General features: G+C 39.5%; 1 pseudogene; it reads right to left on the bottom strand.

Annotated features, from left to right (window-relative positions):
• Window positions 1–17,809: 17,809 nt before the first annotated feature.
• LOC136398390 (centromere protein L pseudogene) lies at window positions 17,810–18,791 on the bottom strand (annotated as a pseudogene).
• Between the last annotated feature and the right edge of the window lie 9,148 nt (window positions 18,792–27,939).

The following is a 27,939-nucleotide window of genomic DNA, read 5'->3' as shown; positions in this document are numbered from 1 at the left end:
AATATTCTTCCTACCTCTTTTCATTCCTTCACTCAGTGAATTCCTCCTTAGCCTTCCAATCTCAGCCCTAGGCAGGGTCACCTCCTTAAAAAAACTTGTCTGCTGCCAGCTCCCCTCAAATCTAAGAATCAAGGTCAACTTCCTTGGTTCAACAACATCATGGAAGAGTGTTGCTTTCCTTCAAAGCACTTTCCTCAGTTTGTTGTTGTGCATTCCTGTGGATGACCTGATTAGTAGCTGGGTCTTCCACTCCACACAAGCATGCCAAAAGCTTGAATTCATCCCTGTACTCCTGGCTTCTAAGTACAATGCCAGGCATGGTGGGAATTCAATAAGTATTTGTCAGATGAATGAATGGATACATGAATTATATAGGTTGTTTTTTTCTAAGTCTTATAAGAATTAAAATGTGGGCCCTGGCTGGTTGGCTCAGTGGTAGAGCATTGGCACAGTGTGTGGATGTCCTGGGTTCAATTTTTGGTCAGGGCACACAGGAGAAGTGACCATCTGCTTCTCCACCTTTCCTTCGCCCTTCTCTTTATCTCTCTCTTCCCCTCCCATGGCCAAGTCTCCACTGGAGCAAGTTGGCTCAGGTGCTGAGGATGGCACCATGGCTTTGCTTCAGGCGCTAAAATGGCTCCAGTTGCAAGGGAGCGATGACCCCAGATGGACAGAGTATCGCCCCCTAGTGGGCTTGCCAGGAGGATCCCAGTCGTGCACATGTGGGAGTCCATCTCTCTGCCTCCCTGCTTCACACTTAAAAAAAATACAAAAAAAAAATTTTAATGTGGCATAAATTGGCCAATATTTTGGGGGATCTTTTGTCTAGCAGCACTTTCTTCTGGTGACTGTAAGCAGAGGCAGAAAAACACCACCCTCCTTAGCACACATGTCTGAAGGTATCAGCATGCCCCTGCAAAACAGGGCCTGGAGCAACCAGGTTCCACTGTGATACTCTCTTTCCTAAACAGGCAAAATTTTAACCAGACCATAAAAACCGCTTTGGGATCTGAAAAAAATAAGATTGTGCAGCAGGTGATAAAAAAGGAAAATCAAACCATCCACCACCATCTCACTATCCTTTGTTTCTGTGTCCTATGAACTTGAAAGCCTCAAAGGAACTCATGGGAGGGTTTGTGCTGAGGGACCAGATTTATTGGTCTATAAAACTCAATAAAGCTTTCAAGTCTTTAATTTCACCCTACTTCCCTTTTTAACAAACTTCAAGGAAATAACTCACCCTCAACTGCAACAATGTTCTGCCAAAGAGCCACCAAATAAGAAAGGTACACGTTTCCTGAATTTGGGTGAATGAACTACAACACTCACTTTTAAAGGATTTTTTTTTAACTACCAGAGGATGCAAAAGAGGTTTTTCTGCACACTATTTTTCTAATGAGGACATTTAGTGCCACCTGCTGGTGAAATTCACACTGACATCTCAACGTTCAGAGTATAACTGTCTCAAACAAGATAGGAAAAGCCCTGATACAACTAATTTGGTAAATTTCTAAGAATATAGAGAATTTAAACTCCTTATTTTTTATTTAAAAAATCCTCCTTATATACTCCACACTTGAGGCAATTTATGTTTCTGCACAGGTGTCTTTCAGCAAAAGTCTTCTTTAAGGTAAAATATTTTATGATTGTTCATTTTTTAGCTAAAGAAGGACAAGTGAGAGGAGAGGGGTTTGCTCAGAAATTCTTGGGTGCTCTTATCTTGAATATGCCAAGATTCTAAGAGGGTTCAAAAATGTTCCTAGGCAAACATTTGGCTGACACAAACTTACCCAGTTTTTCAGCTTTTACACTGAGAAAAGTCTCACATTCCACATCTTCAAATAGACCCAGTCATTTCCCTAATGTTTAATGAACTGAAATTGTCCTTATTAATGCACCATTCATTCCTGAATATGAGAAAAGCAAAAGGAGAGACAGACATCCAATATCTGAACAAGCTCATGCCATGACACTGATTTTAACTAGCTGATATAATTAATACTAAATATGCTTTATATTAATTTACGCCCTTTTAAATCAACTGTATTTAAAAATCTGCACATAAACAAGCCATGTGTATGAAGAGCACAAGAAAAAGTAAATTTCCTGAAACTGTGTAGGTTGATTAGCCCCATATTCCAGAGGAACAGTCACACTAAAGGTATGACTTAGTGTGCTGGTCCCATTGTTGATGACTTAGGGAATTTGATTCTGAATAGCAACCAGTGCGGAAAAACATCAACAAGACTTAGAAAAGGGGTAGTTTTTCAGACCCTGGGCCAGCTTATTGCCAGAATTTAAGTCAGTACTTCTAAGAAAAAAAGCCCCTAGAAACAGACCAGCAAGAGGCTGAAGTCTCTGAAAGATCTTTTAGTTCTAGCTCCTTTTCTTAAAGACAAGTAAGTGGTCCCAAGAGTTTAGGTGACTTTCCCATAGGCTGTTATTGAATTAGAGCAGAGCCAGAGAGACATAGATAGATACATAGATAGATAGATGATAGATAGATAGATAGATAGATAGATAGATAGATAGATAGATAGATAGATAGATAGATAGATGGTGGGTGGGTAGGTGGATGGATGGATGGATAAATGGGAGGTCCCTGATTTTGTACTTTCTGCTTCTCCCTCGCCATCATGGACACTATAATGAACATTCTTCTTCAGGGTGATGCAAAATACAAAGGTGATGGAGAAATGGCAAGAGTCAACCATGAGTATACATAATACACGTTACTCAGAGTAGATGTCTTTCTCCTTTAATGAAATAAACAAAGCCTTACTATAACATAAGGGTGTAATGCAGAAAATAATAACTAAGCTAAGCAGAGGGCATGCAGCAAAGCAAACACTGCTGCCCATGTTGTTGAGCATCTACTATGTACCCAGGTACTTTGAGCACACTATCCTCAAATTTCATAAACACTATTCAAGATCGCATGATTATGACCATTTGAAAGGTGATAGACTAATCTCAGCAGGATAAATTACCCACCATCATGTGCTAATAAAGGGTAAAAACACACATGAAACCAGGACTCCCTGACTCTAAACCTCATCATGTGTTCGCTTCACCAGGCTTCCTTCTCCAGCACTGACAGCTACACCCCTTCTTACGTGAGACCTGGATAGGGAAAGCGCCGGAGGCCCTAAAAGTCCACTTAAGCATGTATGTCCTGCTTCAAAAACCTATGAAGGTGCTCTTTCTAATAAGCCAAATTGATACTCAGAGCTACGACAGGCAGTGTAACTTGGTTAGCCATTGCCTTTGAAATGTAAGTTATTGACTCAGGGTAAAACTCAGGGTAAAGATTTCATCAAACATGAGTCAGGCAACCAGCAGACCTGGTTTGTTTTTAGCCAAACGTGGGGTATGTGTTTTCACCAGCAAAGCATGTCACAGAGGATACTGGCACATACATTCGTCTGCCTATTACAGCTGCCCCAGGCATCTCTCGCCTGACAGAATAGGATCTGTTTCCAAACCCTACACATTCTTAAGGAATGTGATCTTTGCAAAGATCATGGACAGGAAATGACCTTGAAAAAAAGTTACTTGATGTCATTCCTTGCATGTTTTGCTGTCAGCCCCCAAAGCTGTCAGGAATGAGATCATGAGTGTCTCCTTCAGCTGCACAAACAGAGATCACCAAAGGATTCCAGGAAAGAAAAAAGTAATCACAGTTATTCACATTTGGACCAAATATGGCAGCATTGGTAAGTGGCTGCTTGGGATTGTGATCCAGACAAATTCAGGATCAAACTTGACAGCTGCTATTTCCCGGGGCTGGGATATTAAACGGTGCATCTAATACAGGGGTCCCCAAACTATGGCCCGTGGGCCACATGCAGCCCCCTGAGGCCATTTATCCAGCCCACGCTGCACTTCTGGAAGAGGCACCTCTTTCATTGGTGGTCATGAGAGGAGCATAGTTCCCATTGAAATACTGGTCAGTTTGTTGATTTAAATTTACTTGTTCTTTATTTTAAATATTGTATTTGTTTCCGGTTTTTTTTTGTTTTGTTTTGTTTTTTTTACTTTAAAATAAGATATGTGCAGTATGCAAAGGGATTTGTTCATAGTTTTTTTTATAGTCCGGCCCTCCAACGGTCTGAGAGACAGTGAACTGGCCCCCTGTGTAAAAAGTTTGGGGACCCCTGATTTAATACCTCAGTTTTTACATCTGCTTGGTGGACCTCAGACCATGATATAAGCAATCAGCCCTTGGTAAATGTTGCTCCTCATTCTTGTCTCTCCAACACCCAGGATGTGGTTAGAGATTCCTGGTGCCCACCTGAAACAAGAACTGTGGCCCACACAAAGAGCTCACCAGCCCAGCTTCTTTACCATTAAGGTCACATTAATGCTAAAATGGGGAAAATCTTGGCATTTAATAGAAAACTGCTTGCATCAGATTTTCAAAGGGGTCCCTTTCCGTCAAAATGTTTAAGAATTAACTATTATAAATTCTTCATCCTCACAGCTCCTAGAAGCTCCTTCTTCTCCTTGGTAACTGTCACCACTTCAGTTGAAGGCCTCATTGCTTCTCCCCAGGATTACAGTGCCTCCTCACTGTCTCCCTGTATTCAATCTACCCCCACCAGCCCATTCTCCACACTGCTGCCAGTGAGCTCTCTGACATGTTGGTCGAAAAAAGTGGGTATTATAAGCTGTCTGCCAGCATCATTCCCCTGTCTCCTTTCAAACAGAGCCTGGATTTTATTCAGATATCCATAACTCCCTCTGTTGGGCAAACAAGTGTGTTAGGCTTGCTCACTTGTACTTTGCCTGATTGATGCATGCGCACAGGGCAACATCACGTGTGTGTAGTCTATGTAAGGCTGCAGGCGCTTGCCCTCAGGGTGGCAGACTGTAGACTGTGAATTGCCTCCCACCATTGCTTGCTATTGTTTGCCTGAGAAAGTTTTTTTGCCCCACCTGTTTTGCTTGTGAGTCCTGAGAGAGAGAAGCAGTTTTCCCTGCCTCCTTGCTCGTCCGCCGTTCGAGACTCTAATAAACAGAATGGCCCTCCGTCCTCCAGCTCCACAGTTTCTTTACCATCTTCCTGAATCCAATGGGACCTTGTGTGGCCACGGTACCTGGACTTACACCCTCCTATGCCTTTTTTTTTCAAGGAAAGCTGTCCCTATCCCCATCTCCTTGAGTGGATATCATTGGTTTAAGAGTCAGGCCATTTGTCTTACTGATGATGGTCCACATCATAATCCTGGTCAATGTGTTGTAAGGCAGTGGTCCCCAACATTTTTTGGGCCACAGACCGGTTTAATGTCAGAAAATATTTTCACGGACTGGCCTTTAGGGTGGGATGGATAAATGCACAAAATAAAATTATGCGACCAGCGTAAAAACTGTAGTATTTTTAAATATAATTGTCAAACTTACGAGACAAGAGTCAAGAGTGAGTCTTAGATGGACGTAACAGAGGGAATCTGGTCATTTTTTAAAAATAAAACATTCAGACTTAAATATAAATAAAATGGAAATAATGTAAGTTATTTATTCTTTCTCTGCGGACCGGTACCAAGTGACCCACGGACCAGTACCAGTCCATGGCCCGGGGGTTGGGGGCCACTGTTGTAAGGTACCAAAAAGCTAAAAATTAATATTGATATTCTAGGAGGAAAGGTTAGACCTTCCTGTCCCATCCTTCCTTTGGGGAGGGGAGGGAGAAGAATGTAGAAGTTTCTGGCTTGCAAGAACAATGGATCATTTCGTTTTAAATCTAAAATAAAGTTTAACCGAGAAACTTCTTCTCTTTCAATGGGAGACAGAATTTACATTCCATCTTGCATTGACTGTAGTTTCTCCCCCTGCCTGGAATCCTGAGAGTAAAATACCTCTAAAGCAAAGGAACCCTAAAAGATTTGTAAACATCTTTGATTGTGTTACCTTGAAAGTCTTAGTGTTTCTGTATATTCCCTAAACAAATATTGTCAGCTTGTGCCATGATGTCATGCTCTCCCCCACCCGTGTGTGATCAAGGGTATATAAGCAACCCCTGAAATATTTCTGGGGCACACAATTTAGGTCTGCTGCCCTGTGTCAGCCATATGTGGCCAGCATATTTAATAAATCTCTTTCTTTAATAAAACTCTTCAAAATTCATCTGGACTTGGGGTCTCTACATAAACCCGCGGAATTGAGGATGGGTACTTTATAACAAATGATGTGTGAGGAAAGGTTTTTGGCTCCTTTCAGGAATGTGAATGTTCTTCATCACTCTTATCTGTCAATCATGAAACATGCATAACTTTGCCATAATCCTATCACAATACCTTATTTACTGACAAGTTTTGGTCCCTACTAAGACTGCAAGCTCATAAGTAGACCTTTCCTTATGCTAATTTTCATCCCATTCCTAATATGATACCTGACATGTAATAGGCCTTCAAATAGCATTTGTTGAATAAATGAATAAGCAAATAATATTATAAAACATCCTCAGTGGTCAGTTTTCCCAATGTGCTTTCTAATAGAGACAAAGATCTAGTTCACAAAGAATATCGACATGGTGATTATGTTTGGTTACAAATTCTCATCTATTATAGTTGTACTTTTTCTATACTGCTCACAAAAATTAGGAGATATTTCAAAATGAATATAAAGCAATAAAATACCACCTACTTTTTGTGAGCAGTGTAGATCATAATGGCGAGGCCAGATTTCAACCTTCTTTCCTAATTAGGAAATGGTTTCTAAGTGACACAGGAAGATTTCTCTACATGATGCTATGATCACAACAAATCAAGATTCTAGGACACCACAGATAAAGAGACTTTCAATACCCTGTCCTCTCAACACAGACAGTACCAGGTACTGGCCTAAGCCATCAAAATCAACAAGACAGAGAGTCCAGAAGGGATACTGGTATCAACTGCACTTGAATAAAGTAGATATAAACTCTATTCCCCTAATCACCAAAAGCATTAAATTAAAAATCCTGCCTGTCCCTATACAGTACAGAGGACAAATTAGCAGAGGTGTATACAGACTGCTATGGAATCATTTGCAATTAAGAGCAGCAACTTAGCTTCTGTTCCTTTAATTACAACTTGTCCTGTGTGGACAGACAGATCTCTCATTGTGTCTGGAACAATCACAGCATTCCAAACAAAAAGCAAGCCAAATCAGCATACCCCATGGCTGGCTTTTTCAACAATATATCGCTCAACAGCTCCTGGCTGCAGCCAGCCTGAGGACCCAGTTTCCTGCCATTGTTAGCATGTTGAGCCTGAAATTCCATCCAAATGGATTTGACCCCTTTACTAAACAGCAGTGCATATTTCCCTGATTAGTATATTCCTGTGTTTAGATGTGAAGTGGCAGGATTGGGGGAGGTAGAGGGAGAAAGACAAGGAAAATAACAAGGAAAAAAAAAACTTCATTCTAATTATGCTATACGATAACAACCTGGAAATCTGGCTTCATCCACAAGTGTTATAAAAATGACCACCCATACGTAAATACACATGAGTCTATCAAAAATCCTGTGTTCTACTTTATGTAACCGGACATCTGGTTTCATTAATAAACAGTATTGCTATGGGGACTATTTATTACAAACAGGAAGACACAGAAAATTATAAACAATAATCTCTTGTGATTGTCCTTATCTACAAGCATATTATTTCTTCTCATGATGACACTGAATAAGAGCTTTTTGGTATTAGTAAAATGACCAACCTTTTTACAATGAAAAGGAGGACAAAAATAAATTGAAGAAAACAATAGATAAAAGAAACATTTTATTCATTGCAACAATAATACACTATAATATGATAAATGCATAATAAAACATTTGTAATATTTTATATTGTAATTATGCTTACATGCTTATTAATTTTTAATAATAATTATAAGATAAAAGGACTCATTTAGATACAAATACGTCACATCACACGCAAAAAATCGACTCTACACCGATCAAATACAGACATTTACAGACTAGTCTTCCAGTATCAAAAAGGAGGACATGTAGGAGAACACTTTTCAAGGGAGGACGAAACTTACAAAAGAAGGACTGTCCTCCCTAAAGGAGGATAATTGGTCACCTTAGTATTAGGTACCTGGGGTAGATGTGCAAAATACAAGGGCCCTTCTCTACACAGTGCCTTCTGGCACCAGAACCTACTTTTCTGCTGTTTCCTCTAACGCTACTGCTGCTATCCATTCTTACTGGTCTTTATATCAAGTTGAAACTATCTGCTCAGTAAACAAGATTTTTTTTTTTTTTTTTTTTTTTTAGATTTGCTCCCTTGTACTGGGGCACCCTAGTCTTGGAAGGCTGTGGGTGCTTGCCCTCAGGGCAGCAGATTGCAAATTTCGGACTGCCTGCTGCTGTGGGGAGGAGCAACTGTTTGCTATTGTTTGCTGGAGAAGGGTTTTTTCCCCCTCAGCCTGTTTTGCTGTAGAATCTAGAGAAAGAGTGCTGAGGGGTTGGGGAGCCCTGGTGAGGCTTGTGGGGTGCCTGTGAGTCTGGACAGTGAGAGGGAAGCGGTTTTCCCTGCCTGTTTGTCCACCTTTACGAGACTTTAATAAACGGAATGGACCTCCATTTTCTGGCTCCACAGTCTCTTTGCTGTCTGCCTTAATCCAGTGTTAAACTGCATGGCCACAGTGGCGGCCACTGGCCTTACATCTGGAGCAGCCAGCAGGGTTCAGAGCAGATCAGTATGGAGCCACAGCCACCTTTGAAGGGTGAGGTAGAGGACTGGCTGTTGCTCCCCAGTGTATGATTCCCCATGGCTGTCCTTTTGGGGACTGTGGGCTGGCTATTTTTTACAGCCCTGCAAGAGGCCACCCCGAGGTCAAGAGCCCTAGAAAGAGCTGCAGATCCGCGAACTGCAGATATGGCGCCTAGAACTGGAAAGGTCTCTGGAGAAAGAGGCTGAACGGGTTCAAGAGTTGCAATTTGCCCTAGAGGTTGAATGTTGGCAGCGACAGTTGTTGGAGGAACAACTGTGGGTTCAGCTTCAGGCTGAGAGCCAGCAGCCGCAGGAGCTGAAGATGGAGCAGTGCTGGCAGAGTGGCTCAGAGTAGGCGGGAGCAGGCGTTCCCAGCTCCTCTTCTGAGGATGAGGAGTCTCCGCTGAAGCTGTCATCTGCACACTCAGAGTTTGGACAGAAGTTGTCCAGACGGTAAAAACCCAGCAGCAAAGAGTACCTGCTGATCTGCTGATAAGCTTGCAGCAATTGTGAGACATAGGGGTAGACTGCATTGTGCTCTCTGGTGCAGAGGTGGAGAGGTTGGCCACTGTTGCCATGGGCTCCTCTAGAGACAAAAGACCATTATTTTATGATGTTGTTTTACGAAATGTCCAGAATTGACAAATGATACAGAAATTCTAGGGCTGAGGGGGCAAAGTATCTGAATAGAAATAAAAACAAAACAAGAAATGGCCAAATGTGGGTATTTGAACTGTTAAGGGGTATAGGGTTTCTTTCTTAGGGTAATGAAAATGTTCTAAAATTGTTTGTGGTGATGAATGCACAACTCTGTGAATATATTAGGGGCTGTTGACCAAACATTAAATGAGTAAATTGTACATTATGTGAATTATATCTCAACAAAACTTTTTCTTTTTAACTATAAGGTTAATTAAATACTAATAATTTTCTGGCAAATTTTATTAAAAGAATATTGGACTTATAACCACAATCTTTGCAGTTTTGTCCCAATGTTGACCGTGATAACAGCCTATTTCTGCATAATGGGTTGGGGGGTTGACTAGTGAAATCTGCTCACTTAGAACCAGGTTCTGGGAGGTGCCCAGCTGAGAACCCAAGAAATCCTTCCTACTCACTCTAAATAGGACCCATTAGTCCTCCTGTGCCACCAAAGCTCATTGTTATTTCTCAGTGCCCTTCCTGTATGATTATGAATCTGTTAGGTGGTTGCCCAGTGCCATATAGACCTGCAGATTAATCCTGGCCTCTGGGTGTATCATCTTGTAGCCTAGCTTATTATTTGAACATAGTTTTGTTAGTTGTAGTATTACTTTTTTTGACTTAATAGTAATAGGGATAGGGTGCTGTCTCCACCACACTGTCACATATATCACTGGCCAGGTGTCTGCTTGACACAATGTAATTCAGCCAACACTGGTCACAGAGAGTGGGGAACAGGGTGCCTGGTCTCCCAAGTCCTCACGTTTATGAGTGATGTGGCTGCATTAATGCAGAGTTTGCTTTTCCCTCTTCTCCATGCCCAGTACCTTGGCTCTATTCTAAAGCGCCTCCTTTTCTCATCAAAAAAAAAAAAAAAAAAAAAAATACTTAAGCTTTTAAACTACAGCTTCAGTTCAAATCCTATCTTCTTGTCTATGGACACTGATATCCTTTTTCTCTAAACTCCATTATAATAATGGTTATGAGCATACAATGCACAGACTTGGTCACCAGTAATTTAATGTTTCTAAAATCAACATCTGAAACCAGTTGTTGAGGTCAGAACTGAATCTAATGTTTTTCTGATATCTCCCTAAGTACCTACCATGGTCACAATAGACATTCAATGAGCATTTATTAATTGACTTTGCCAAAAACTAAACTCAGAGAACACTATAAAGATGTGGTCAACGCCAAGATCATGAGACAAGTAAACTGCTTATGGTTCTCAAATTGAAAATGGAGGTAGAAAATTGTCAAAAATATTGTGGTGATGCTGGAATTTTTCTCAAGGTACATTTAAATGTTTCTGGAAATAATGAAGTCATCACTTTTTCTTACTCTAACTTATCTACTGGGGGCAGGGATGGGGATAATGCTCCTGCCCAATGTTTCCATTCATTCTGTCCAAAGATAAGGTCTGCATCTGACCATGTCCCCCTCTCCCCAGTGCATTAGTGTAGATCTTCATCTATACTCTGAAGACCTCCTCTAAGCATTCTTCTTTATTTTTTTATCTTTGAAAAAAAATATTTTTTATAATTTATTTATTTATTTATTGTGTTTACATAGATTCTAGAATCTCCCTGAACGCCTTCCCCCTCCCCCATATCCCCCTCAACATCTCCCTTACTTTCCTGCCAACAGCTCCCTCCCCTCTTCTCTTCAGTTTTAATTCCATTCCTCAGTTCACATTGTTTCTTGAATTCCTCAAATGAGTGAGGTCATATGATATTTTTCTTTTTCTGCCTGGCTTATTTCACTTAACATAAGTTTCCAGGTCCATTCATGTTGTTACAAAAGGTAATATTTCCTTTTTTTTCATGGCCTCATAGTATTCCATAGTATATATGTACCACTGCTTTTTAATCCACTCGTTCACTGACGGACACTTGGGCTGTTTCCAGATCTTTGCTATTGTGAACAATGCTGCCATGAATATGGGGGTGCATTTCTTTTTTTGAGTCCGTGATATGGTGTCCTTGGGATATATTTCTATAAGTGGGATGGCTGGGTCATAAGGCAGTTTGGTTTTTAATTTTTGAGGAATCTCCGTACTGTTTTCCACAGTGGCTGCACCAGTCTGCATTCTCACCAGCAGTGCAGGAGGGTTCCCCTTTCTCCACCTCCTCGCCAGCACCTATCATGTGTTGTTTTGTTAATAAGCGCCATTCTGACTGGTGTGAGGTGGTATCTCATTGTGGTTTTAATTTGCATTTCTCTAATGATTAGTGATGTTGAGCATTTTTTCATCTGTCTATTGGCCATCTGTATGTCCTCTTTGGAGAAGTGTCTATTCATCTCTTTTGCCCATATTTTGATTGGATTGTTTGTCTTCCTGGTGTTGAGTTTTACAAGTTCTTTATGAATTTTTGTTATTAACCCTTTATCACATGCATTGTTGATTATGTTCTCCCATTGTGTAGTTTGTCTTTTTATTCTGTTCTTATTGTCTTTAGCTGTGCAGAAGCTTTTTAGTTTGATATAGTCCCATTTGTTTATCCTGTCTTTTATTTCACTTGCCTGTGGAGATAAATCGGCAAATATATTGCTGCGAGAGATATCAGAGAGCTTACTGCCTATGTTTTCTTCTAAGATGCTTATAATTTTATGGCTTACATTTAAGTATTTTATCCATTTTGAGTTTATTTTTGTGAATGGTGTAAGTTGGTGGTCTAGTTTCATTTTTTTTGCAGGTAGTCGTCCAATTTTCCCAACACCATTTGTTAAAAGAGACTGTCTTTACTCCATTGTATGCTCTTACCTCCTTTCTCAAATATCAATTGTCCATAAAGGTATGGGTTTATTTCTGGGTTCTTTGTTCTATTTCATTGATCTATATGCCTGTTCTTATGCCAGTACCAACCTGTTTGGAATACCATGACCTTGTAGTATAACTTGATATCAGGAAGTGTGATACTTCCCACTTTATTCTTCTTTTTCAAGATTGCTGAGACTATTCATGTTCTTTTTTGGTTCCATATAAATTTTTGGAATATATGTTCTATATCTTTGAAGTATGTCATTGGTATTGCATTGAATTTATAAATTGTTTTGGGTAATATAGACATTTTAGTGATGTTTATTCTTCCTACCCATGAACACGGTATATGCTTTCACTTGTTTGTGTCTTCCTTAATTTGCTTTAACAATGTTTTATAATTTTCTGAGTACAAGTCTTTAACCTCCTTGGTTAAATTTACTCCTAGGTACTTTATTTTTTTTGTTGAAATACTGAAGGGGATTGTTTCCTTAATTTCTCTTTCTGATATTTCATTGTTGGTGTATAAAAATGCCTCTGATTTCTGAGTATTAATTTTATATCCTGCCACCTTGTTGAATTCCTTTATCAGGTCCAGTAGTTTTTTGACTGAGACTTTAGGGTTTTCTATATACAATATCATATCATCTGCAAATAATGATAGTTTTGCTTTTTCTTTTCCAATTTGGATGTTTTTTATTTCTTCTTTTTGTCTGATTGCTGTAGCTAGGACTTCTAGTATTATGTTGAATAAGAGTGGTGAAAGGGATACTGATCTTAAAGGGATTGCTTTTAATTTTTGTCCTTTGAGTATGATGTTGGCTGTGGGTTTGTCATAGATGGCCTTTATCATGTTGAAGTATGTTCCCTGTATCCCCACTTTGCGGAGAGTTTTGATCATAAATGGGTGCTGGATTTTATCAAATGCTTTTTCTGCATCTATTGATATTATCACGTGGTTCTTCTCCTTCCTTTTGTTTATGTGGTGAATCACATTGATTGATTTATGAATATTGTACCAGCCTAGCCTCCCCAAAATAAATTCCATTTGATCATGATGTATGATTTTTTTCATGTATTGCTGGATCGGGATTGCTAATATTTTGTTGAGGATTTTAGCATCTAAATTTATCAGGGATATTGGCCTATAATTTTCTTTCTTTGTGTTGTCTTTGCCTGGTTTTGGAATCAGAATTATGCTCACCTCATAAAAGAAACTTGGAAGTGTTCCTTCCTCTTAAATTTTTTGAAATAGCTTGAAAAGATAGGCGTTATTTCTTGTTTGAATATTTGGTAGAATTCACCAGTGAAGCCATCTGGCCCAGAGCTTTTGTTTTTTGGGATTTTTTGATAACTGTTTCGATCTCATTTGTTGTAATCAGTCTGTTTAGGTTTTCTGATTGTTCTAGATTGATTTTTGGAAGATTATATGTTTCAAGGAATTTGTCCATTTCACCTAGGTTGGCTAATTATTTGGCATACATTTCTTCATAGTATTTTCTTACAATATTTTGTATTTCTGTTGTGTCCATTGTTATTTCTCCACTCTCATTTCTAATTTTATTTATTTGAGTCCTCTCCCTTTTTTTTGGTGAGTCTGGTTAAAGGTTCATCGATCTTGTTTGCTTTTTCAAAGAACCAGCTCCTGATTTCATTGATCCTCTGTATTGTTTCTTTAGCCTCTATGTCATTTATTTCCACTCTGATCTTTACTATTTCCTTCCTTTTACTACCTCTGGGCTTTACCTGCTGTTCTTTTTCTAGTGCTTTTTGATGCAGGGTTAGGTTGTTTATTTGAGCTTTTTCTAGCTTCTTAAGAAATGCCTATAGTGCTATGAACTTCCCTCTCAGTACTGCTTTTGCTGTGTGCCATACATTTTGAGTTGTTGTATGCTCATTATCATTCGTTTCTAGACTTTTTAAAATTTCTTCTTTGATCTCATTGTTAACCCATTTGTTATTTAATAACATGCTATTTAGTTTCCATGTGTTTGAGTATTTTTTTAGTCTTTCTGTTGTGGTTGATTTCTAGTTTCATTCCGTTGTGATCAGAAAAAATGCTTGATATGATTTCAATCTCCTTAAATTTGCTGAGACTGCTTTTGTGCCCTAACATATGGTCTATCCTAGAGAATGTACCATAAGCACTTGAAAAGAATGTATATTCTCCTACTTTAGGGTGAAAGGTTCTGAAGCTATCTATTAGATCGAGTTAATCTAGTGTGTCCTTTAAGTCTGTTGTTTCTTTTTAATTTTATTTCTTGGGGATCTATGTAGTGATGTTAGTGGGGTATTGAAATCCCCTACTATTATAGTATTGCTGTTGATATTGCCCTTTATATCCATCAAAGTCTGCTTTATGTTTTTAGGTGCTCCTATATTAGGTACGTAGATATTTAGAATGGTTATATCTTTCTGTTGGATTGCTCCCTTTATCATTATGTAGTGACCTTCTTTATCTCTAACTATAGCCTTTGTTTTAAAGTCCATTTTGTCTGATATAAGTATTGCTACCCCAGCTTTTTTTTCATTTCCATTTGAGAGAAATATTTTTTTCCATCCTTTTACCTTTAGTCTATGTGTATCTTTTGTTTTAAGGTGTGTCTCTTGTAGACAGCATATGTATGGGTCCTGTTTTCTTATCCACACAGCTACACTATGTCTTTTGATTGGATAATTTAATCCATTTACATTTAAGGTTATTATTGATATGTAGTAGTTTATTGCCATTTTATTCTTTAAAGCTATATTCTTCTTTTGCTATATTCTTTTCCCCTTTTGTTCTGTTTACAACAGGCCCCTTAACACTTCTTGCAGCATTCATTTGGGTGTAATGAATTCCTTAAGTTTTTTTTTTTTTTGTCTGAGAAGCTTTTTATTTCTTCTTCAATTTTAAATGATAGCCTTGCTGGATAAAGTAGTCTTGGTTGTAGGCTCTTGTTCTGCATTACTTTGAATATTTCTTGCCATTTCCTTCTGGCTTCAAGTGTTTCTGTTGAGAAGTCAGATGTTATCCTTATGGGGGCTCCTTTGTAGGTGATAGCCTTTCTTTATCTAGCAGCTTTAAATATTTTCTCTTTATCTCTTAGCTTTGGTATTTTAATTATGATGTGCGTTGGTGTGGATTTCTTTGAGTTTCTCTTTAATGGAGTTCTCTGTGCTTCTTGAATTTGTGTTACTTTTTTCTGCATCAATTTAGGGAAGTTTTCAGCTGTGATTTGATTGAACAAGGTCTCTGTCCCTTGTTCTTTCTCTTTCTCTTCAGGAACTCCTATGGTGCATATGTTGTTTCTCTTTAGGTTGTCACAGAGCTCTCTTAGAGTATCCTCATATTTTTTCATTCTTTTTTCTTTTTGCTGCTCCACTTTCGTGTTTTTATTTATTTTGTCTTATAAATTTCTGATTCAATCCTCTGCTTCATTCAGCCTGATTTTAATTCCTTCTAGTGTCGTCTTCATTTCTGATATTGTATTTGTCATTTCTGACGTGTTTTCCTTTATTATTTCAATGTCCTTTTTTAATACTTGTTATTTCTTTATTTATGTGCTCACTGTGACCATCATTGTTGTTCTAAAATCTTTCTGCATTCTAATAATCATTATTTTAAACTCTGCATCCGGTAGTTTGCTTATATCCATCTCACTCAGCTCATATTCTGGGGGTTTCTCTTGCTGATTCATTTGGATTGCATTTCTGTTTTCCCATTTTGTCTGTGTTGCCCTGGTCTTCCCTGGCCGGGGCCTGAGGGAGATCAGTGGGGGTCAGAGCCTGTGACTGGTTCCTATCCATCTTTCGGGAGCTACACATTATCCAGATCTTGTGGCTGCCTCTGCTCAGTCCAGGTGCCATTGTAAATATCAGCTGCAATTCTAAGCTTGCTTTTATCTACTCTTGGCCTGGGAGAAGTTCCTTTAAAAGTTCAAGTTCCCCTAAAATCTGCTTTCTGTTGTCTTTTATTGCTGGCTACTTGTTGGGCTCAATACAGACTTAATGTGGGTTCTTTGGTGGTGCTTGGCTATAGAATTCTCCTAGTTCAGTCAAAATTTGTCTTTCATGATGAGTGTTCTCAGATTTAAGTTGTAATCTATCTTGGTTCTGGGAAGCGGGAGTTAGTGCATCTGCCCACTCTGGGGCCATCTTATCTCCTTCTTGAGTCTCTGGCAGGAAGTGATACTGTAAGCTTTCTTCTTATGTTTACTTTTTTTTATCCCTTCTTCGTCTCACCAAATCCTCTTGTACAGTAATCTTTTTCCTCACACTATTTTTTGTAGTAATAAAAATGTTCAGACTCTATGTAGGTAAATTCTACATAATATATACATTTATCAGTCCTCTGAAAAACTGAATTACTTGATTCAATTTGGTCATGGACAACTTTAGAGTTTTGCTTGGTTTAGTAGGTTATAGCAGCCTTCAAGGACATTTGAGTGAGAAACTATTAGCTTTCCCCTGCAACCTTGTTAGCAAGTCATAAGGAATGCATACACATACAGACATCTATTTGATAAAAATTTATTAACAAAGCAGGCTCAGAAAAAATTTTCAACCAGTTCTCTAAATGTGATAAAGTCACAATTCTCTGTTCCTTTAAATGCTCCAATCATGTCCTGTAAGAGGTTTGCTCAGGAGACACAGGATTATTCTTGGGCAAAATTCAAAACATTGTAATGGTCACTATCTCATTTCTTAAACCAATGATTAGGCATAGGACCAAATGGGGCTCAAGTTAAGAAAAAATCCCCAAAGAGTGAATTCTTAGGTTCTGCTCATTCAGAGAAAAAGTACCTCTAAGTTCTAATTTACATATCTTAAATCCCTTTAATTTCACCAATAGGAATGAACTAACAAGATATAACTTTCATCAGTGAAATCACATTGTTGATGATATTTATTGTAATAAAAGCAAAGCAATGGTAGTTGAAGAAAGAGGCCTTGCAAAACACATGTCTGGCCTTTCTGATATAACCCCAGCTGGCTACCTCCTTACTAGGCATTCTTGATTAGCACCTGGGATTGATCAAAGCTAAAATAACACACAAAGTATCACACTCTTTACTGAACTCTTTTTAGATAACTTATAGGCATCACAAGACTGGAAATTAACATTTTATTAATTGAACCTCTTTGAAAAAATACTTTGCATCATTTTGTAAAGAATTGCTTCACCCCATATTTATCATTTAAATAATTTTTAATCTGTTTTTTCTTTGTTTATTTTAAAGGTGATTATTTAATTCAACATTAAAGTAACTGAAAAACATTAAAAAGAGAAACATATTAGTGGCTTGAAAATATGTATTAATTTTAATTTCCTTTGGAGGAGATTTTTTGATTGCTAGTCCTCTATAGCAAAACAATTCTAAGAAAATGTCTTTAAAAGACAGAAATTCTCTCTGAATACAAGAAGGACTCAAAAGTTTTAAGGACACAAATCAGATAATAGTATATCTAATTTGAATCCTAAAAGTTTAATATAATAAACATCACATTTTTTTTAAGAAAGATGCCCCAAAAGTTAACAACTCAACATTGTCTAGGGACTGACATCCCAGATTATCATGACTATTACACAAGCAATTGACTGTGGTTCAGGACTACCACCTTCTTTGTTCTAAATCCTTCTTAGCTTTCATCTGGGCAACTAACTCCAAAGGCACTGTGAGAAAAACAGATGCAGAGATGGATGCACATTTCTCTTCCTGTCCTTCTCAATATCGGAAGCTACAGATGTTGAAAAATGAACCAACCTTGTAGCTGGTAAGTGAATTTTGAAATGCCTTTGGAAATGTGAATAAAGGCAGTCAGTCCATGAAGAAGTCAACTTCCCCTTGGGTAATGTCCCCAGGTATTTGTGGACACCGTCCCGCAAAGCATTTGCACCTCTGGATGTATGTCATAAGAAATGTCCAGACTTTGAGGGCTACAGGGTACAGACCAAAAAAATTCAATAATAGCATTTTGCATGCAATCTACATAGCAGCCATCCAGGGAAGATTAAACACATTGATTCATAAGGAACATAAATAATAGTCAAAGTTTTCTGAAACCAGGTTCCAGTTATCACTGTATTAATCTTTGCTCCATTTGCAAGGAATAAGAGTAGACAGCTGAAATCTTTGGAAACAGTCTCCAGATACTGCTTTCAAATATACACCAGCACTAAACCAGTCCATAATATTTTATTCTTTTCTCAGACAGCAGTGAGATTTTGACAGAATCTGGACAAGAAATGGTTTAGGGCTTCTTTGTGTTTCTTTCATTCCTAGGAAAGTAGAGAAAATCATTTTGATGTTGAAGTTTTCTCCCACTTTCACAGAAGTCTTTTTTCTTTTCAGCAATAACAAATGTACTCTTTGAGATTAGCACAGGAGAATTTATATAAGGAAGTTAAACTATATAAAGTTTACTGTTTATGCAGAAGAAATGCAACTTTTGGGGATCAACATCTTCTCCAACTGTGAACACTAGGAATTAAACTTTGAGATATACTTGGGGCAAAAGAAGCCAGCTCTCTAACTAATTCTAATAATTTCTGCAGAGGAGTGGCACCCATAATGTGGCACATTAATTCTTGAGGACACACTATGTCTGGGAGTCAATTCTGGTGCATCATATGAATTCATGGTCAATAAAATGTTGTGATGATACTGTCACCTATTCCAGTTTAACAAATCATTCTTAAAGTTTGGATCCAGAACTACTTGGAGACAGAAATCCCTTAAGAGAAAAAAAAAGTTACCACCTACCTGACCATGGTGCAGTAGATAGTCAGCCTGAGGTCCCAGGTTTGAGACTCGGAGGTCACCAGCTTGAGCGTGGGATCATAGACATGACCCCATAGTCTCTGGCTTGAGCCCAAAGGTCACTAACTTAAAGCCCAAGTTGGTTGGCTAGAACAAGGGGTCACTGGTTGACTGGAGGCCCCTGGTTAAGGCACATATGAAAAAACAATCAGTGATCAACTAAGGTGCCGCAACTATGAGTCAGTGCTTCTCATCTCTTTCCCTCTGTCTGTCTGTCTTTCTCTTTCTCTCACAAAAAGGGGTGAGGGACACAGAAATGGCAGCTAAGAGATGGAAGGAACACTTACCTCATCTGCCCAAATTCCTTTGTGCTCCACAAACAGATTCACCCAGGACACCAAAGTAGACCTTGTTCCCTCATATGCCAGGCGAGCACTGCAACTTCACCCAGGAGGGGCATTTCCCCTGGCCCAGCTACCCAACTTGGCAGTCGCTCCTTATTCTTCCACTGCTGCCATTAAAATCCTTTCCCACTTGCTCTGTGGTGGGAAGCAGTAAGCCCTCTTGGTGCTGATTCCAACTAATGTCTCCATTTTAACTGAGGGCACCCTGGAGCAGCCTGTTCCTTATTTTCAATTTCCTAAGCCGGGGGTGCTTACTCTACAGCTCTTTTCTACTGGCATGAAGCTTTCCACCCAACTTCTACCTGTAGTGAGCATGGCAGAGGGCCCTGCTCTAAACCTGATTTTCTTCCAGTTGGACTTCCACGTGACAAAATGCTGGGATGGGACAAGGCAGGCCTGTGAGCATGTGCATGGCCTTATGAATAATGAGGTGGGTATCCACCTAGTGACTTAGCCTGCCTCCTGAGGCAGGGTTCTTTAAGCAATGTTGGGAGCAGAGGGACTGCGATGCCCCCACTTGGACTTCCCACTTCACTTGGGAGACCCAGTCTCTTGGCAAAAGGGTTGTGCTTCGTGAAAAGCTTGAAGGTCTTAAATTTTTGTGGTTCAAGGAGCACTTTGAGATTGTGGTGAAAATCTCTTCAATAAAATGCACATGTGCACATGCAATACATAATCTTCAAGTGCCATTTCAGAGAGTTTATGGATCCTATAATTACCACCACTACCAGCAGTTCCATCCTTCAATCTCCCAGGAACCCACTGAGGTAGCAAATAGACCACCTCTGATATTATGACATCAAGAAAACCAGTTAATTAACTTGAGCTTCGAGTCCCATCTTCTGTAAAAGCTTCCATGGCAGTATTTCGTTGTATTCCATCGCAGTACTCTGAGGAGGAAGCAAAATATCAGTTATTGGAATCACATTGGACTTGTGTATTGCAGTGTAAATACATGGTAGCTCTGTTAATTAAATAAACCCCAAAATAAAAACAGGCTTCCTCCTGTGCCTTTCTTGGACATTAGGATGTTACTTGACTGAGGCTGCTCACACTTCTCTGTGTCTTACCAGAACCAGATCAACAGCACTTTCCCAACACTGCTGTCTGCAATGATAGAAAATAAGTGAACCTCTCCCTTCTTGAAACACTGCCCCTTGCTTCTAACCTCTGAGTTTTCCTTCCCTGCCCATTCTGACCATGAGCTGATACAGGGCCCCAAGTCCCTAAACTGAATTACTATAGAAGCTACTGTGACTTAATGTGGTGTTTATCCCTGGCACTGCTTCTCACTTTGAAAGCAAGCTGGACCCTGGCTGGTTGGCTCAGCAGTGAGCATCAGCCTGGCATGTGGAAATTTTGATTCCTGATCAGGGCACACAGAAGAAACACCCATCTGCTTCTCCACCCCACCCCCATCTCTCTCTCTCTCTCTTCCCCTGCAGCCATGGCTCAAATGGTTAGAGCAATGTTGGCCTTGGGTGATGAGGCTGGCTCCATGGCCTTGCCTCAGCACTAAAATAGCTCAGTTGCTGAGCAACAGAGAAATGCCCCAGAGTGGCAGAGCATGCCTGGTGGCAGGCTTGCTGGGTGGATCCTGGTCCGGAAGAATGCGGAAGTCTGCCTCTGCTTCCCTGCCTCTCACATAATAATAATAGTAATTATAATAAAGCAAGCTGCAATGTGAGGGCTACTGTCAATGCTAAAGAATAAATCTCTAATATGTATTGGAATTCCAATAACAATTGCCCCAATCCAGGGAAGCTATTTTTTTTTAAGAAAGTTCCTAAAGTCAATCATGTAAGCTATCACATATTCCTCATAAGCCAGAAGGCTAAGTTTGCCACTTGCTTGAAATTTTTAGAAATGAGTAAATCTTCCCATATCTAGGCAGGAGTGTTTTGAAAGAGGTAGTGAAGAATTCTGCCCCTCTTTCTAGAAAGAGTGCAGCTTTTCTCTTAGAAGAAGGGAGTAGGGAATGGATCTTTCTCAGTGCTGTACTGCCAGAACCCAAGTTGGATAACATTGATTATCCCAAGGACTTCCACTTCCATTAGTCCTGGGGCAAGCACTCCTTGCCACCCTGAGCTCACGGCACATGTTCTGCTAAAGTGTATGAGGATCACCAAGGGATCACTTTGGGATGGAAGACCTACCCCTTACCCCCAACTGTTACCTAAAAAGCATTTAAAAACTCAAAGCTGGCCTTATCTTCATAGTTTGTTTATAGAGCATCACCAGGCATGTGCAGAGGTCACAGGTTGAATCCCCAGTCAGGGTATATACGAGAAACAACCAATGAGTGCACAACTAAATGTAACAACTAAGTGGAACAATGAGTTGATGCTTCTCTCTCTCTCTCTCTCTCTCTCTCTCTCTCTCTCTCTCTCTCTCACCCTTCCTCCTTCCCTTCCCATTTTCTCTCCCTCAAATCAATGGAAAAATGCCTGACCTGTAGTGGCGCAGTGGATGGAGTGTCAACCTGGAACATTGAGGTTGCCCATTCAAAACCCTGGGCTTGCCTAGTCAAAGTACATACAGGAGTTGATGCTTCCTGCTCTTCCCCCTCTTCTTTCTCTCCTTTCTAAAAATGAGTAAATAAATAAATAAAATTTAAAAACCAAATCAGTGGAAAATTAAAAAGGAAAGACTCAAAGCCATTTATCTCCTCCCACCTGACCCTTTCCCACTTATCCCTAACAAATATCCACCAGAACAAATCTAAGCCCAGACCCCACTGGTATAGCTCTTGCTTTACCAAATTACCTTGTCTGACTTCTAACAGCTTGACCATTGCCATTCTTACTCCTCTACTGCATTTTTCCCACCCATGACTTCTCCCTTCCCAGGAGCCTGTTTGCCTAATCATCTTGGCTTAAATTGATTTGAAAGCCACTAGATACAGCTTGTTCCCCCTGACAAGTCTGAGCCCACTCCAGTCCTCAGAAGGAGCCGGGCTCTTCCTGGCTCAGGTGTCCAATCCCCTAAACATACAGGTAGCACTGCCAATTCCTCACCACAGACTTGCATTCCAGAGGAAAAAGTTATAATAAATTCATATACTACCCCAGGAGCCAATGGTGATAATGCAAAAGCAATCATCCCTTTAAAAAAAAATCTGAGTCCGAATTAGTTTCATTTTTCATATAATGCATACATGAGACCTGAACCCTGTATTTCCCATCAACCTTCTATTTCCATTTTTCCTTGCTTTCCTGTTTAAGTTTTAATGGCTTAGCTGGAATTGAGACCATATTTGCTACCCTTGTTTGTTTGAACACTTAGGTTCTGTGAAAATATTTGCCTCCCAAATTCCCAGTGAATGACAGTTGTCCTAATTCATTGCTGTTGTTTTTTTAAGTATCTTGGCAGGGAAAGAATTGGCTTCATATTTCAAAGAATCCCTTTTCTACTAAAAAGTTCTTGTATCACCACACATAAGCACTTATAATGTATACTCAGAGAATGGAGCCACTAGGACCCACTTAAAAAAAATGTAACTCTTTATTTTTCTTGCAAGGCATACTAATTAGCTCAGTGACCTGGGACTTAACTTCTCCACGCCTTGGTTTCCTTTTTGTAAATGAGGGATGTGTTTGATGTCTAAAGTTTCTTCCAGCCATTACCTTCACAATTCTATCAAAACATGTCAAAACAAAGGAAATTATCATTTTATTTTGAGCACATGGATTTTCAAGAGAATATTACAAATGGATTTATGATGTCATCAATCTCCCTTTCCTAACAAAATGCATTTTCATTTGCTCCCACCATACTTTTTCACCGAATAATTGGATACAACCTTGACAGGGTAAGGATTTGAGGGGCCTCCAAGAGAGTAGTGTTCATTCTCTTGCCTTTAGATTCCAAAGTTAAAAAACTATTGAAGCCAATTTCTCTCAGCACCAAGAATTCAGGGACTTGGCAGGTTGGCTCAGTGGTAGTGCATCAGCTCAGCGAATGGAAGTCCCGGGTTCAATTCCAGGTCAGGATACACAGGAGAAGTGACCATCTGCTTCTCCATCCCTCTCCCTTATCTCTCTCTTACTCCTCTCTCTCTCTCTCTTTCCTGTAGCCATAGCTCAAATGGTTTGATAAGTTGGCCCCAGGTGCTGAGGATGGCTCCACAACCTTACCTCAGGTGCTAACATAGCTTGTTGCTGAGCAACGAAGCAACACCTCAGATGGGTAGAGCATTGCCCTGGAGGGGGCTTGCCAGGTGGTCAGGGGTGCATTCAGGAGTCTGCCTATGCCTCCCTACATCTTACTTAAAAAAAAAAGAAAAAAGAATCCCTAAGTGGCCATCTTGATAGGGTCCATCTCAATGTCAGAGATGAATATTATCAAACACATGTTTTCACTGACTGAACACACACAAGAAAGACCCCTGACTCAGCTCTTTTAATGCTTGTTTCTTTCAATGCAAGGTAAGGTTCCACCTTCTGGATTCAAGAAAAGAACAGAAAATCCATGATCTATAGCTGCTACTTTTGTCATACATCCACCCAATCATTTGCTCATTGAGTCAGATCCCATTTGTCCCTCAAATTGTGAAATTGAGGGCATGAGGGGATAATGAGTGAGGAAACAGAGTTGCCATTTGTTGGGCAGATAAAATGTATTATGCTCACTTTGTTAAAAATGGTGCTGCCCACGTGAGGCCGTCACCCAGGTGATATTAATGTGTGTTGAGAATCCTTATAGCCTGGGGCTTGGTTTTGGGATTAAGCCTTTCCCACCCTTTTTGATGTGGGGTGGTACAATCCAATCATGCCTCAGAGAAGTGACTTTGTATTAGAGACTTCCCTATTTTGTATATTGGATTAGAGATTGTGAAGCTAAAATATAAAATGGGGGCAGAACGAGAGTTTGCCCTCTTGGTTTCTGGGATGATTAGCATGAGAGAGCAGAAGGAGCAGAGCAGAGAGCAGAAAGAGGCCATGTGGCCAGGAGAAGCAACCAAGATGGTGGAGTGCTGAGTGAGATGCCAGTTTGTGCAGAGTTTGTATCTGGGATAAGGAAGGAGATGGGGAACTGAGGAGAATAAGGCTGGTGAGCTAGAAACCTTTGATTCTAGGAAACTCGGAAAAGTCAGTGGCTTTGTGAGCACTAAATGTGAGTGGGTTTTGGAGCCCAGTGTGTGATTTTACTTGCCCACCGGGTGCAAGCTAGAATTAAAGATGACAGCCCATCAGTTCTTGGCTCCGTTGTTTCTTTACCGACTGTCCGAATCCAATGCGAACCTACATGAGCTGGGCTGCTCTGATGGCAGCCATGGCTTCTGGCTTTACACCATTCATCTGACTTCTCCAGGCTGGTTTCTTAGTTGATTAACAGAGCAACAAATGTCACTTTGCTTTCACAGCCCCTAACTTTCAAGCACAGCTCAGAAATACCTCTGCATAGGAAAGGGAAACTCAGGAAGAACATCCCTGATCATCAGAGCAACATGATGAGTTTAATAAATGCCAAAAAATGAGCTATAAAGTAGTCAGTGATAGAAACTTGGCCTGCTGCCTTGATGTCATTTGGTCTTTTCTCTCCCTTTATTTTCTGGACGCTGTGTCTCTCTCACTGTACTGTTCCTTTGGGTTCTTATTCAAAACCATGGGCTGTGTTTCTATGTTCAAGAAGTAAATAGAGAGCCCTGAAGATGGCAGTGGAGTAGGCAGACGTACAGACTCCCAGCTCACACCACCGAACTGGATTATAAACTAATTTATGAACAACTAGTGTGAAAAACCAAATCTGGACTAAAAGAACAGCTTTCAAAAATAAAGGACCAAAGAAGAAGCCACAACAAACCTGGTAGAGAGCGCCTGAATCTCCCTTGCTTACAGAAACAGGGGGGCGGGGGTGAGGCTGGGCTCTCAATTCCAAGGAGGAGAGCAGTCAGTACTGCTCACAGCCAATTACCTGATGACCAGGGAACGAGGTGTGTTGAAAGGGCCAACTTGTCTTCCAAAAAGAGGAGAAAAAGGAAGATGGATGGTGAGGGGGAGAGGAATATAGGTGATGATATAAAAAGCTGACTCATTCAGTGCTGGAGGTGGCCATAACTGGGGGAGGCGCTGATCCTTCCACAAAGCAAAATAGAAAAGTACTTCCAGGTCACAGAGATACAGACATCTCTCCAGCTCCAATCAGCGCAACAAGACACAGCAGAAAACAAGAAGTGGGGAGGAGGGGCAGTAACTCAGATCTCCTTGGAGATCTGACATACACCTCCCCCTACTGAAGCTGAGAAAGTGACCCACCCCCAGAGAGATTAACTGGCAGAAGAAGATTTCGGAGCATCAAGTCACAACCATCGCATTCCTAGATACAATTTCAAATAAGCCCCCTGCTGAGAGCAGCAAACAAGACAATCACCTGTTAAGAAAACAAACAAATCAAGACTTCAAAGCAGCCAGAATCCTAAAGTGGATTACAAATAATAGCTGAAGCCAACCCAAGAAGACTTAGAAACAACACAAGTAAAAACTAGAGACAGACAACACCAAGCCTAGACTCAACCAGCTTTACAAAGAAAACACCCTGGGTAGTCACAATGAGAAGACAAAGAAATGCAATCCAAATGAAACCACAAGAAAGACCTTCAGGAGATGAACTGAGTGATATGGAAATGATCAAATTTCCAGATGCAGAGTTTAAAATAATGATTGTAAGGATGCTTAGGGATCTTAGAACAACAATGGACAGTCATCACGAACACCTAAATAAAGAAATAGCAAGTATAAAAAAGGATATTGAAATATTAAAAAAGAATCAGTCAGAGATGACAAATCAGAAATGAAGACCATAATGAAAGGAATTAAAAACAGGATGGACACAGCTGAGGATCGAATCAGCGAGTTGAAGGACAACTGGAATGAAGGCATGAAAGCAGAGAAGAAAAAGGAAAAGAGACTCAAAAAGTCTGAGGAAACTCTTAGAGAGCTCTGTGACAACATAAAGAGAAATAACATCCGCATCATAGCAGTTCCTGAAGAAGAAGAGAAAGAACAAGGGATAGAGGCTTTGTTCAATCATATCATAGCTGAAAACTTTCCTAAATTAATGCAGGAGAAACTCACAAATTCAAGAAGCACAGAGAACTCCACTAAAAAGAAACCCAAAGAAACCTACACCAAGACACATCATAATTAAAATACCAAAGCTAAATGATAAAAAAAAAATATTTAAAGCTGTGAGAGAAAAAAAGGCTATCACCTACAAAGGAGCCCCCATAAGGATGACATCAGACTTCTCAACAGAAACACTTGAGGCCAGAAGGGAATGGCAAGAAATATTCAAAGTAATGCATAACAAGAACCTACAACCAAGACTACTTTATCCAGCAAGGCTATCATTTAAAATTGAAGGAAAAATAAAAAGTTTCCCAAACAAAAAAAAAAAAACTCAAGGAATTCATTACAACCAAACCAATGCTGCAGGAAATGTTAAGGGGCATGGTGTAAACAGACCAAACTGGGAAAAGAATATAGCAAAAGAGGAATACAGCTTTAAAGAATAAAATGGCAATAAACAACTACATGTCAATAATAACCCTAAATGTAAATGGATTAAATTATCCAATCAAAAGATATAGGGTAGCTGCATGGATAAGAAAACAGGACCCGTACATATGCTGCCTACAAGAGACACACCTTAAAACAAAACATGCACATAGGTTGAAGGTAAAAGGATGGAAAAAAATATTTCATGCAAATAGAAATGAAAAAAAAAGCTGGGGTAGCAACACTTATATCAGACAAAATAGACTTAAAAACAAAGAATATAGTAAGAGATAAAGAAGGCCACTACATAATGATAAAGGGAGCAATCCAACAGAAAGATATAACTATTATAAATATCTACGCACCTAATATAGGAGCACCTAAATATATAAAGCAGACTTTGACGGATATAAAGAGTGAGATGAACAGCAACACTATAATAGCAGAAGATTTTAATACCCCACTAACATCACTAGATAGATCCTCAAGAAAGAAAATTAACAAAGAAACAGCAGACTTAAAGGACACATTAGATCAACTCGATTTAATAGATATCTACAGAATCTTTCACCCTAAAACAGCAGAATATACATTCTTTTCAAGTGGTCATGGTACATTCTCTAGGATAGACCATATGTTAGGGCACAAAAGTGCTCTCAACAAATTTAAAATGATTGAAATCATATCAAACACTTTCTCTGATCACAATGGCATGAAACTAGAAATCAACCACAACAGAAAAGCTCAAAAATTCTCAAACACATGGAAACTAAATAACAGGTTGTTAAATAACGAATGGATTAAGAATGAGATCAAAGAAGAAATAAAACAATTCCTAAAAACGAATGATAATGAGCATACAACAACTCAAAATTTATTGTACACAGCAAAAGCAGTACTGAGAGGGAAGTTCATAGCACTACAGGCACACGTTAAGAAGCTAGAAAAAGCTCAAATAAACAACTTAACACTGCACCTAAAAGAACTAGAAAAAGAACAGCAAGTAAAGCCTACATGTAGTAGAAGGAAGGAAATAATAAAGATCAGAGCAGAAACAAATGACATAGAGACTAAAGAAACAATACAGAGGATCAATGAAACTAGGAGCTGGTTTTTTGAAAAGGT

This window comes from Saccopteryx leptura, chromosome 3 (assembly GCF_036850995.1).
Source record: "Saccopteryx leptura isolate mSacLep1 chromosome 3, mSacLep1_pri_phased_curated, whole genome shotgun sequence".
In the NCBI taxonomy this organism is placed as follows: Eukaryota; Metazoa; Chordata; class Mammalia; order Chiroptera; family Emballonuridae; genus Saccopteryx; species Saccopteryx leptura.
Note: the sequence above shows the minus strand (reverse complement) of the source record. Positions and strands in the feature narration are given on the sequence as shown.